Raw genomic sequence first — 12,087 nt, 5'->3', positions numbered from 1 at the left:
TGATATATGGAGTCACTGAGGCGGCATCATCGTCAGTAGTGTCAACAAATTCATGCAGGTTCTCCAATGAATCTGTGTCTCCTTCATCGAGTCTCCTGCCCCACACTGCAAGCTTTCAGTGACAGAGCTGATCTTGTGACCTGAGGGAGGTTTTTATCTTTCCCTTGAAGCTGTAGATTTACTTCATTTCCAAATATGTCCCTCAGGTAGGCCAGTTTTGCCAGGAAGCTCTCATCACTAACTCTGCGACTTCATACTTGTGCTCCTGCTCCAAAAACATCTGATCTGCTCTCTGAGCTCAAAAACTCAGGACAAGACTTTTCCTGGTGACAGCCGCCTGGCTTCACTGTGAAACAGCACAGCTTGATGTTCGGCTCCATCTCCTCACAGACAGCAGAGACACTCTTGTTTTTACTGGTCTGGTCTTTATAAAACCGACTACACCAATAATTTCAGTCATAACCTCACTGAATTCAGAGGAAAGCTGCTCTCAGTGTGAAACACTCCAGCAGAGGGCGCTGTTAAGTCCTTATTGTAACACAGTTACTGTGTGCAGTTAGACTTCATACATAATCTGCACTTATTTCCATCAGACATGCTGTCAGTAAATGATTGGTTTCTATTGATTCTACTTCCTGTTGACTCGTTTGATGACAGTGAAACAATCACAGCTGATTGTGTGATGATGTAAACTGTCACTGTTACATTCAGTGTGTGTGACATAATGTTAGTGCAGGCTGATAACAGCCTGGTTCTGTTAGAAACACATGAACGTGTCCATAGATCAGTGTGTGTTTAACATGAGAGCTTCAGCCCTGCTGATGTGTTAAATAAAGACATGCAGGAAAACTGATGAGACTCTGAAATAACTCTTTATATTTATAATGTAACTCTGCATCAAAAGAACAACAAAGGATCCCAGACAGGTTTCTGTGAACAAAGACCATTCTGATGTTTCTGTGTTTCTAACACTTTGACATTATTAGTAAACAGACTGCAGTGAACAGCATTTATAAAGAGCTTATAATGTAATTGTTTTTCATAGTCAAACTGTAAAAACCAATGGATGGATTGAACTTAGAGTCTCAGCTCAGTTTTCTATTTTGACCACCTACACCCCAAGATACTCTTTTAAAAAGTGTTGTTTTCAGATCCCTTTGAAGTTCATAAAGGGCCTGTTCATTTTCATTCAGATGTTTTATTACATAAATGTTACTGTTTTCTTTTGATTTATGCTCCCACTACACTGCACCTCTACAAACAACAATGCCACGGACTGTCAGCTGCTTTTACATGCTGTGAACATGAGTAGGTTTGATCAGAGTTTCAATTATCAAAGAAAAGACAAACTGAGCAAAAAGAAGGAAAAAAAGACCAACTTCTTCCCAACTGACAAGAAAAATACTCGTCATGTTTTCATAATAAAGGATCAGGCTCCCCATTTATGACAGCTTGGACCAATAATGTATGTTACACTGATGCTACTGTAGAGACAGGGTCAACATCTCTATTTAAATATAATTAATATACAAAACACAATAAAAGTTACACATGAATTATTCATTATTTTTACTATTGATAAAATTCATGTATACTAATCAAAGTTATACATGAGTAACGACATTATTAATAATGATTAATAATAATAATTCTAATGCCAACATGATGACTGTTCATAGCTCCTGCTTTGAAATACTGAACTTAAACATTGACCTGATGAAAGATCACAATTCACAGTGGCCCACTGTCAGAATCATTCTGAATATAAACTCATCGAGTTCATCTGAACCTTTCTCAAATGTGCTGTGAATAAATGCTGCTGCAAGCCACTGTGGGAAAGCTGTGTTATTATCATGGAAACATCTGTGACACAGAGGACGAGGACACAAAGGGACGACACGCAGAGGCTGTGTTAAAGTCAAAAATCCAAATCTTTAGTCCTAAACAGGCAGTGGTTACAAACAGGAAGACGAGCAGTCCATTAAACAGTCTACAGGGTCAAACATACAGAGAATTCAAACAGCTATTAAAAACAAATAACTGGACACTGAAAAACTTCAGTGATGTGTGAGGCACCAAAGGGAAGCAGCTGAGTATATTCAATGAATTCTCTTCAAATACAAAGACAGAAACTCCTACAGGCAGCATGCAAACTGAGCAGGATACACAAAGATCAGAGATTACAAAAGAAATCAGAAAAGGATTTCAAACTTACTGAGAGCAAGGCCTCTGTTACAAATCTGTCTAATAGAAAAACATGCTGTACAGATACAATACGCTCAGTGTTCATGGTCATTTAAAAACTGGCTCTACCTGAACCACTTCAATATTTTATGAAGTCACTGAGTCGACCATTTCTACAGTTTGTTTCCTTCATTGCAGTTAGAGTGCGGCTGGTAAGGATGAAAACACACACAGAGCGTAAATTGTCTTTGTTAGTAACAAACGTCAGCAAAGAAAAGACAAAACACACAAACACTCTCATGATATTCATGAATCATCAGAAAGCATCCAAACATTCTGCTCGTGGACTTTTACAGTCTTATTTGCACTCGCTCATCTTCATAATCATCCTGATCAATACATGACAGGGGAGGCTTTGAGGTAGGCGGGGCTCTCTGCTGATGTCAGCATGAAAGGCAGGACCAGCGTCTGCCACATGTTGGTGAAACATCACAGTACACTGGCGTGGTTTCCTTTCCAGATGTTGGACGTTTGACACTTCAACGTTGAGGCCAACAAGAAGACACAGTTTTGGGTCGGGTTGCTGCAGGGTTTCTAACTGAGCAAAAGCAGAAGCACACAGACCAACAGGGATCAGATGCTGAGTGTTAGAGGAACATCTGTGCTGATCACTGAATGCTGCTGTGCTCTCTTGTTGAAGTTGGCTGGTGGGACAGTCTAATAGTGATATCCTGCCCATCGGAGGAACACTTTTAAAAACACATGCAATACTTTGTTTGTATTACAGTCACAGTTTATGTTATTTTTGTCCTTTAAAAGTGTTGCTGTACTATAAAGTCCTATAATTTGAGGCTAAAATGGCTCAGAGAGTCTCTCTCTCAGAGGATCTCCTTTGAAAGTGGAGACGGCTTTATCCGCTGATCCACGTCACTTTACCTGGATGTTTTCTTTGAAGCTGGATGAAGACTCCTCTCCCTCACTCCTGCTGCAGCTGTGTGGTCCAGTTGGCCTCTGAGGTCACAGTCAACATCTGTAGCAGAAGAGGGGAAATAAAAGTCCAGGTTACCAAAACTGGGAGCTTTTCCAAAATAGAGCGTAACTGGACTTTTTCAGCCTTACAGGCAGATAGTCGTCTGAAGCTGCAGCTTTTTCTTTTTAGCTTTTTCCAATCTCTGCTCTCGGCTTTCTTTGAGAACATGTCTGCTTTCTTGGCATGGGTCTGTCTGCTGTTGGTGAAGAGACTAAATCCACATACTCGCTACTAAGATCTCCTCAAGTAGTCTCAACCAGATTACAGTTTAAGAGTAAATGTCTCCTGAGAGTTTCACCTTGGGGAGATGCTGTCTGGCTAACATGCAATCATGAGCATTAATCTATGAGGTGAAAAAGTCATTTTAAAAGCTCCAGCCACAAGTTTTATTTCATCTGTGTTTTGGTCAGAGTCCCATCAGACCTCCAGAATGGTGTCAGAGTGTTTTCTATCCACGTGATGAGCACAGGCCTCAGGTCCAGACCTCCACGGGCACCATAGCCTCTTTGGAGCTAATAGGTGCAAGAAGGTTTTGTTGGGATAGGAACTGAAGAGGAAACTGACGAGGAAGGCAAGGATCTTCTTCAGCTCCTCCGAGCCGGGACCTCTTTGTGTAGGCCAGCATTGGCCAGGTAGCCCTCCAGCATCGCTGGATGGCCGACAGTGGAAAACCTAGAGGAGTAGGAGAGAAACAGCAGCTTGGAGCATGTCTTTATACTGTTTAGTTTTTAGAGCCACAGACTTTCTTTTAATGTCATTGTTCAGGATCTATGACTGATTATGTATTTATTGTATTCCTCCATGACTGTGTGACAGCAAGTGGAAAAAACCAGCTTCACCTTTGTTGATATGCTTGTAATTTTAATATTGATTAAATGGCCCATGAAATAATAGAAAGCTCATATATGAAAATGTATTTTAAGAAATAAAATGTTAATCTGAGTACAAAGGAGTACACTCACCTTCTGGTAGATGGAGGTGTAGCGAGCGCTGGTGAACATCCAGGCCTCCTCGTAGAACTGATCACTGATTGGATCCAAAACATCGATGGAGGATCTGTGTAAGCGCTGAGGATCGTCCTGATGGACAGAACAGAAGGAGAGTGAGACAAGTGAAGATATACTAAACAACACTGTGACATGAACTGAGCCACACACAGTTTGATTCACAGGTGATTGACACATTATTTGACCACGAGCAATCTTTTCTGGTTTGACGCCGTCTTTGTAGCCAGAAACCAGCTCTCTCCTCGGCTTCCTCCACTACACGCTTCCCCCACGCCAGTCTCCTCCGTCACTATAAAGGGGAGAGTCATGAGCTCCATCACCCTCACCTGTGCCGTCCAACGTCCCGCCACCAGCCTCCACTGCAGCAGGCCAGAGACCACACCCCTGCCACAATAAGTAAAAGTATATCCTTGCTGTACCCTTAATGCTAAATGTGCTAAATTAACCGCTGCCTTTGCCCCTTTGGGATTATTCTTATGTCACTGGGATGTTGACCTTTGACCTTCACATTAGAGAGATGGACAGACATAATTAGTGTATGAATTTTAAAGTAACAGGTAATAAAGAGAGTGTAGCAAATGTAGTCAGGTTTCTTACTCTGTATCACACATGAGTGCCCGAGGGAGGCGGGGCTGACTGGGGAGACACAGGAAACAGAGAGACAGGGCTGACTCGACATGAAACGATGAAACGTGGGACACGGGAACAGAAACTAAACACAGGCTGAAATTGTATTGTATTGTATTGTATCTTTATTTGTTTCAGACATATAAAACAAAAAACAATATATACACACTACATATATTTTCATTTACAGATACGAATATATATGTAGATATACACACACACACACGTATGTGTTCAGATAAACAAAAAATATATAATGAAATAAAACAAAATCGTCTGACATAATGTAACAATGTTTGGTCTGAAAAGGAGTAGGAAGAAGTATGAACATACTTATTAATTCCTGCCCCTGCTCAACATCTTATTGATCCCACATAATTCACCTAATTCCCATCATCACATACTCCACACGATACACGAGGAGAACCTATATAAACTTGGCTACCGTGACTGATATAATTTGGATATAATTTGATATTTTTATACATACAATGGGTGATCATCTTTATCGGTATCATATTCTTCCAAAATCAGTTTTCGAAGTATTTTCATGAACTTACTGAGCATTGCTGTAGATCTATAGTAAAACTATTCCACAGTTTTACCCCATAAATAGTGACACAAAAGGTTTTAACCTTTGACCGTGCTTTAAGAATCCTTAGATTCAATTTCCCCCTCAATTCATAGTCTCCTTCTCTGTCATAGAACATCCTCTGTATATTTCCTGGTAACATATTGTATCTGGCCTTGTACATAATTTTTGCAGTTTTATATTTTATAAGATCCATAAACTTCAGTATTTTTAATTTCAAAAACATGATGTTAGTATGGTCTCTAAATCCTGCTTTATTAATCATCCTGATTGCTTTTTTTTTAATTTTACATATTGGTTGAAGTGCAGTTTTATATGTGTTTCCCCAAATTTCCACACAGTATTCCAAATATGGCAATTGAAATGAACACTGAGGGAGGGAGAACTAAGATTACTGAGAGCCTGATAAATAAGAAGAACAAAAACCAAGAAAAACAAGAGTCAAAGAAAACAAAAAACACAAAGCATTGGGCCAGGACCCACTGCTGTGACATTTATATGTGATAAAAACATTAAAAACTGCTCAGATGTTGAAATCTTTCTACGTATACTTTAGGTTCAGCTCTGCAGCCTGGCATTTGGTTAAGCATGATTCAAACATTTGATTTTGTTTAACTGGTTTTAATTATAGTTACTTTTTGTGAACATTTGTTGCAGCATTTAAAAATACATCATTTATTTTCAAACTTTTATTTGATTTAGAGCATCATATTTGACCAACGTAAATGTTTTAATTTCATATAAAATAACTGAAACAGTGAACTAAATATCTGAAATCTTTCCTTCCTTAAAAGTTATAATCCTACTTAAGTTATAGTGCAAACGCTTAAGCAACAAATATACTTGATGCTAATTAATTAATATTTCCCTTTGATGTTGCAACTATGCGGTCACTTCTGTCTTTAAACAAAATAATATTTTCCAGTTACAGAAATCATAAAGTCCAAACTAAAGTGCTACTGTTGCTATATGCATTTTATATAAATCATGGATGATGGTCCTGACATGAAGGAAGAGAAAGTTACAGGTTGCATCCTTTGACTTTGTCTCCGTGCCTTTGGGCGATTTTCAGAAGGACAGATGTTTCTGTTCAATTCTTAAATCAATTTTTTCAAACACAAACACTATTTTAAAGCTTCTAGAGAGTAAAATATTCATGATAATTATAATAACAATAATAAAAACAAAAGCTCTCAGATCCATCAAACCAAGCAGCAGAAAGAACAATAACTGAAGAGAAAACTTTAACCTTGTAGACTTCATTATGTTCCAGCTGCTCTACAGACGCTGTGACCTCGAACTTAAGCAGGTCGTAACGTATGTGCAGCTCAATAACTTCATAATCAATTCAATTCAATCTTTATTGGCAGACTTCATGTCCATAAAAACAAGACAAGAAAAAAAACACACAACTCCCCCCCCCCCCCCCCCCACACACACACACACACACACACAACACAAGGTATAAACCATTAAATATATATATATGTATATAAATAAGTATATAAAGCATTTGTAAAAATATAAAACCATAATATACATAAAACACAATTACTTAAAATAAATCAATAAGTACACAAACACTTTAACCAGTGCTTTCTGAGACTGGATGAGTAACGGGAACCACTCACTGTCGGATCTGTAAGTGCTAAAATTATACTGTTACTCGAACCATCCAGTCGTTCTCTAAAATTGAACATTAACTTTCTTAAAAGTGCTTTAAAAGTCCAGACACCCACAGCTACAAACATCTGGCTGGCACTACCACTTCTAGGTATCCTGCAAAGGATTCTCATCGCATCATTATATGCAACATGCAGTTTCTGCATGCTACATTGTTTGTAGGATGACCACAAGGGGGCAGTATATAGCGGTGTGCAATACGCTTTAAACAAAGCCACTTTAACTGGAAGTGAACAAAAGCTGAATTTGCGTGCAATAGTATTTGCCTGCACATAGAGCTTACATCGGTGTCTGTATATGTCATCATCATCATTCATTTGCTCAGTAATAAAGTGACCGAGGTATTTCACCTTATTATGAACTTCAAGAGTTTTTTGTGCCAGTTTAAACAAAGGGAAATTTAGCTGCTTATCCTGCTTGGTTCTACATATCAAAACAGCACTTTTAGCAGCATTGTACTCAATGTCATATTGCACACTGTAACAGCCGTTATGGTGTGGTGTCCCTTTAAGACACCCAAGTCGAGGGTTGATGGTGTCATCAGTGTGTGCCACTGCTCTTGCTCTCTCTCTCTCGCTCTGGGACTATGAGGACACGTGCCTTCACGCTCGTGCTTAACGAGAGACGGACTTATGTTTTCTTTTCCAGACCCTTTTTTTTTGTTTTGTTTGCAGCGCTTGGGTTGTATGAACGCTGGGCATTTTGTTGTTGAGCCGCAGCCGTTCAGCCGGGCTTTTATACGGTTGCTGAAGAATGCGTATTAAAGAACCACCATGGATTACTGATACCAGCGTGGGTGTGTATTCTTCCGCCTAGCCAGCTAGGCGTTTTGCCGCCTCTTCTCAACCACACAACACAACCCAACGTTACAAAATGGCGCCCGAACATCTTCTCTTGGACCTCAGTATGCAGTATCTTCGAGCAGTTGATGATTGGTACAAGAAAAGGTACGACGCGGCAAAGTGGCTGTCCGCCATGTTTCGCGGGAACGGACCAGGCTGGCCTGGACGAGGACGTCGGGAGGATCAAAGGGTCGCGGCGGTGCATTTCCATGGCAGCGACTGGTGCTGCTCCAGCGTGGTTTGTGGACTGTGGCGCCGTTCTCTGTTTGGCCTCTTCGTCGTGGCTCCATTGGATGTGCGTGGACCTGCTTTTCCTGGGCGTGGGTTCGATGCAGCTTTGCCATAGTTCCTGAATTTTATTTTTTTCTTATGTATTTCGTGTTGGTTACTGTTGTAACTTGACTGTTGTTTAGGTTTTCTACAGTACTTTCTGGTACTGTTTTCACATATTATGCTGTCTGTTGCAAGTTTGTGAAATAGAAGAAACGCAATGAAAGAAAAAGGGAATTTCATTCTGTAATTGTCCTGGCTATCCTAAGTTTATTTTATTTCTATAACATTTATTTAAATGGACATTCACCATGTGGGACACTGTCATGTATGCCAGCTTGTCGATTTTGGACTGTACATTTCCCTGTTTTGGTTTCAACATCTTATCCTGCTGACCATGTATGGAGGCTGGTTAAGTCTGGACTGTACCAATGCTGTACGGGTGTGTAACAATTCCTCCGCAACCTGCTTACTACCTAAAGTAGCTATGTGTGGTGAAAGGGGGTAGCGGGAGGAGGGTCACCTGGGTCCGGCTGAGGACAGCCTTTGTTTAACCGGGGGGGAATATGTAACAGCCGTTATGGTGTGGTGTCCCTTTAAGACACCCAAGTCGAGGGTTGATGGTGTCATCAGTGTGTGCCACTGCTCTTGCTCTCTCTCTCTCGCTCTGGGACTATGAGGACACGTGCCTTCACGCTCGTGCTTAACGAGAGACGGACTTATGTTTTCTTTTCCAGACCCCTTTTTTTGTTTTGTTTGCAGCGCTTGGGTTGTATGAACGCTGGGCATTTTGTTGTTGAGCCGCAGCCGTTCAGCCGGGCTTTTATACGGTTGCTGAAGAATGCGTATTAAAGAACCACCGTGGATTACTGATACCAGCGTGGGTGTGTATTCTTCCGCCTAGCCAGCTAGGCGTTTTGCCGCCTCTTCTCAACCACACAACACAACGTTACAACACCATATTCAGTACAGACATTAAGAAGATCCTGTAACCCAGCACCACTTGGACTAAAAACAACCAGGTCATCTGCATACATGAGATGATTTATCAGTGCTTTACCTAATATACACCCAGTGTTACAGGCTCTCAGCTGTATGGACAGATCATCAACATATAAATTAAATAAAATTGGAGACAAAATCCCACCCTGTTTGACACCATAGGGGGCAGAAATACTGCTTCCCCATTTAACCTGCATGTTCTGATGAGCGTACCAGTAAGAGAGAATCCTCACCATGTATTGAGGAACTCCGCGTCTCTTCATTTTATCAAAAAGTTTTCTGTGGTTCACTCGATCAAAAGCCTTAGAGGCATCAATGAAACACATGAGGACAGATGAATTTTTAGCCCTATACGACCTGACTATTTCCTTAAGTGCATATATGCACATGTCAGTGCCGTGCTTTGGTTTGAAGCCAAACTGATTATCCAGAGAAGAGATGAACACACTAACTCTATCAAACAAGATTCTTTCTAACACCTTAGATAAAATACTGGCTAGTGCAATCAGCCTGTAATTATCCAAACAGCTCACTTTTGCAGCTTTGTCTTTCATAACTGGTACCAGTAAAATACACAGCATTGAGTCTGGTAATATGCCATGAATCATAAACCCAGTGAAACAGAGCGCTAAAAGAGGAGCTAGCCTTAAACTAGCATGTTTTAAATGTTCTGCAGTGATGTGATCCAAACCAGAGGATTTATTATCAGACAACCTATGAATGGCTTCATATACTTCACGTGTCCTTACACTTATTGTGTCATTACTCATGTCAAGATTGTCCTCATATGGATCACTTTTTATACAGTTAAACAACGCACTGTAATGCTGTCTCCATGACGCTGCAATGTTATCTGGCCCAGAAACACCTTCAACAGTTGATGGTAGAGATGGTTTACAGTTATTAAGAGCTTTCACCTCTTTCCAAAAATCTGCCATATTATTACACAGCATTTTCCAAAGAATCTGCTCTCAGCATTTGCTCATTTTTAGTTATGAAGCGAACAGCGTACTTATATCTGGCATTCGCACATTTTTTCTGTTCAAATTCTGGGCCTTGTTTAGGTCTTCCAGCCATGACCCAACATTTATAAGCTATGCGAGCTTCATCATGGTACATGGATACATGTTCTTTCCAGCCAGGTCTGATGTTAGGTTTCTTATGCTTATATTGTTTATCAAGCAGTGTACCACTTTCATGCAGAGCAGTCACTATATCATCATACATGGAGCAGAGTAAATGTTTATGCACAGCATTCTTACAGTTGACATCCTTGCACAAAATAGCTTCTTTGGGCAAAGAAATGTTGTTCAGATGTATATCGGTATTACTATGATAAGCTAAGAAATCATCTTCACTACAAGCTGACCAGTCTAATTTTACACTGGTAGCAATATTGTTTCCAGTTGTTGCTGGCATTTGTTCCACATTCACAGTAAAACCAAAAGGTATATGATCTGACACAGTTACCTCATACCTGATAGTCATGTTTGCTAAAGCTGCATGTCCATCAGCTGTACAGATACAGTGGTCCAGCCATGATGTACTATGCCAGGCTTCACTTATGTATGTATAGCTGTCTGCAGGCAGCAACACTTTGGTAGACAAGATAAGATTATTAACTTGACAGAAGTGAGTTAAGTGGTCAGCAAACTGAGAACTGCTGTCTGTGAGATCAGGGGCCCGTTCTTCGTACGTCGCTTACTACATCCAAGATCAAATGACACATCCAAGACCAAACCATCGTGCTAACCGTGAGCTCGCTAATCCGGTTCCCCGAACACACCTGCTGTTGACGATTAGTACAGCTGGATGCAGTAATGTGACATCACTGGGTGTCGTAAAAGGGGCTACGCATCGATAGTAGAAACATTGATCGGCAACCCTCTGATTGGTCGGCGAAAATGTCGAAGGAGCGCGTTCGGTATTTTTCGGCAGCAGAGCAAGAACTCTTGAGTGAGGGATTTCAGGAGTTTCAGAGTTTAATCAGAACGCAAGGGAACACTGCAAAGGCTGCAAAAGCAAGGAGAGAGGGCTGGCAGAAAGTTGCTGACAAATCAAACTCGTAGGTAATTTAATAATAATAATAATAATGGAGTGGATTGATATAGCGCTTTTCAAGGCACCCAAAGCGCATGAGAATACCACTATTCAGTCACTTATTTATTTATAGATTTATTATATTACACTATATTATCCAATATTATATTACATTATATTATATTGTTATATTATATCCCCTTTCACATTAGAGCCACAACAGGACCCACTAGAACATGGGAACAAGTAAAAGTGGAATATAAGAATATTCTACAGAATGGTAATATTTATCACTTATATTGCTTTTCGTCTCTTGGAAAGAGACCCTGAAATAATCTGTTTGTTTGTTCATAACAGCAACCAAGAAAAGGGCAGAGCAAAAAAAAGACAGGTGGTGGTCCTGCACCCCCTCGTCAACAAGTTGGTTAAGTAAATAATACCCTCACGGGAATATCGATATCTCTCAATGAGCACACTGTCGCGCTGAGCTAAAGGATCCTGTCTGTCCCGCAATATACGCTGAATTCTGAGGACTCTCCTTATCAATCTTGCACCTTCCACAATGGGTGGCTCACGTAAACGGACAGGACATGGCTGCGACAGACTTCCCAAATCCACCTTCGCTTTTATAGCCGTGGTCTCCCATCTTGATTACACGAAGTAATTTACGATTACTACTCTGAAATATGAATTACATCTGTAATAATCACATACATGTAATAGAATGTTAATAGTACATTTCCCTTTTTTAGGGAATGATCTGTATGTATCTGTGTGAAATCAATAAAAGGATCAAGTGCTGCATTATCT

At 40.3% G+C, this 12,087-nt stretch overlaps 1 pseudogene; it reads right to left on the bottom strand.

Annotated features, from left to right (window-relative positions):
* Window positions 1–3,160: 3,160 nt before the first annotated feature.
* On the bottom strand, window positions 3,161–11,869 carry LOC146679611 (uncharacterized; annotated as a pseudogene).
* Between the last annotated feature and the right edge of the window lie 218 nt (window positions 11,870–12,087).

The sequence above is a fragment of the Copadichromis virginalis genome, unplaced genomic scaffold (genome assembly GCF_057382275.1).
Source record: "Copadichromis virginalis isolate Kocher_CV1m ecotype Utaka unplaced genomic scaffold, C_Virginalis_male_GT1.1 unmapped_scaffold_1, whole genome shotgun sequence".
Lineage (NCBI taxonomy): Eukaryota > Metazoa > Chordata > Actinopteri > Cichliformes > Cichlidae > Copadichromis > Copadichromis virginalis.
Note: the sequence above shows the minus strand (reverse complement) of the source record. Positions and strands in the feature narration are given on the sequence as shown.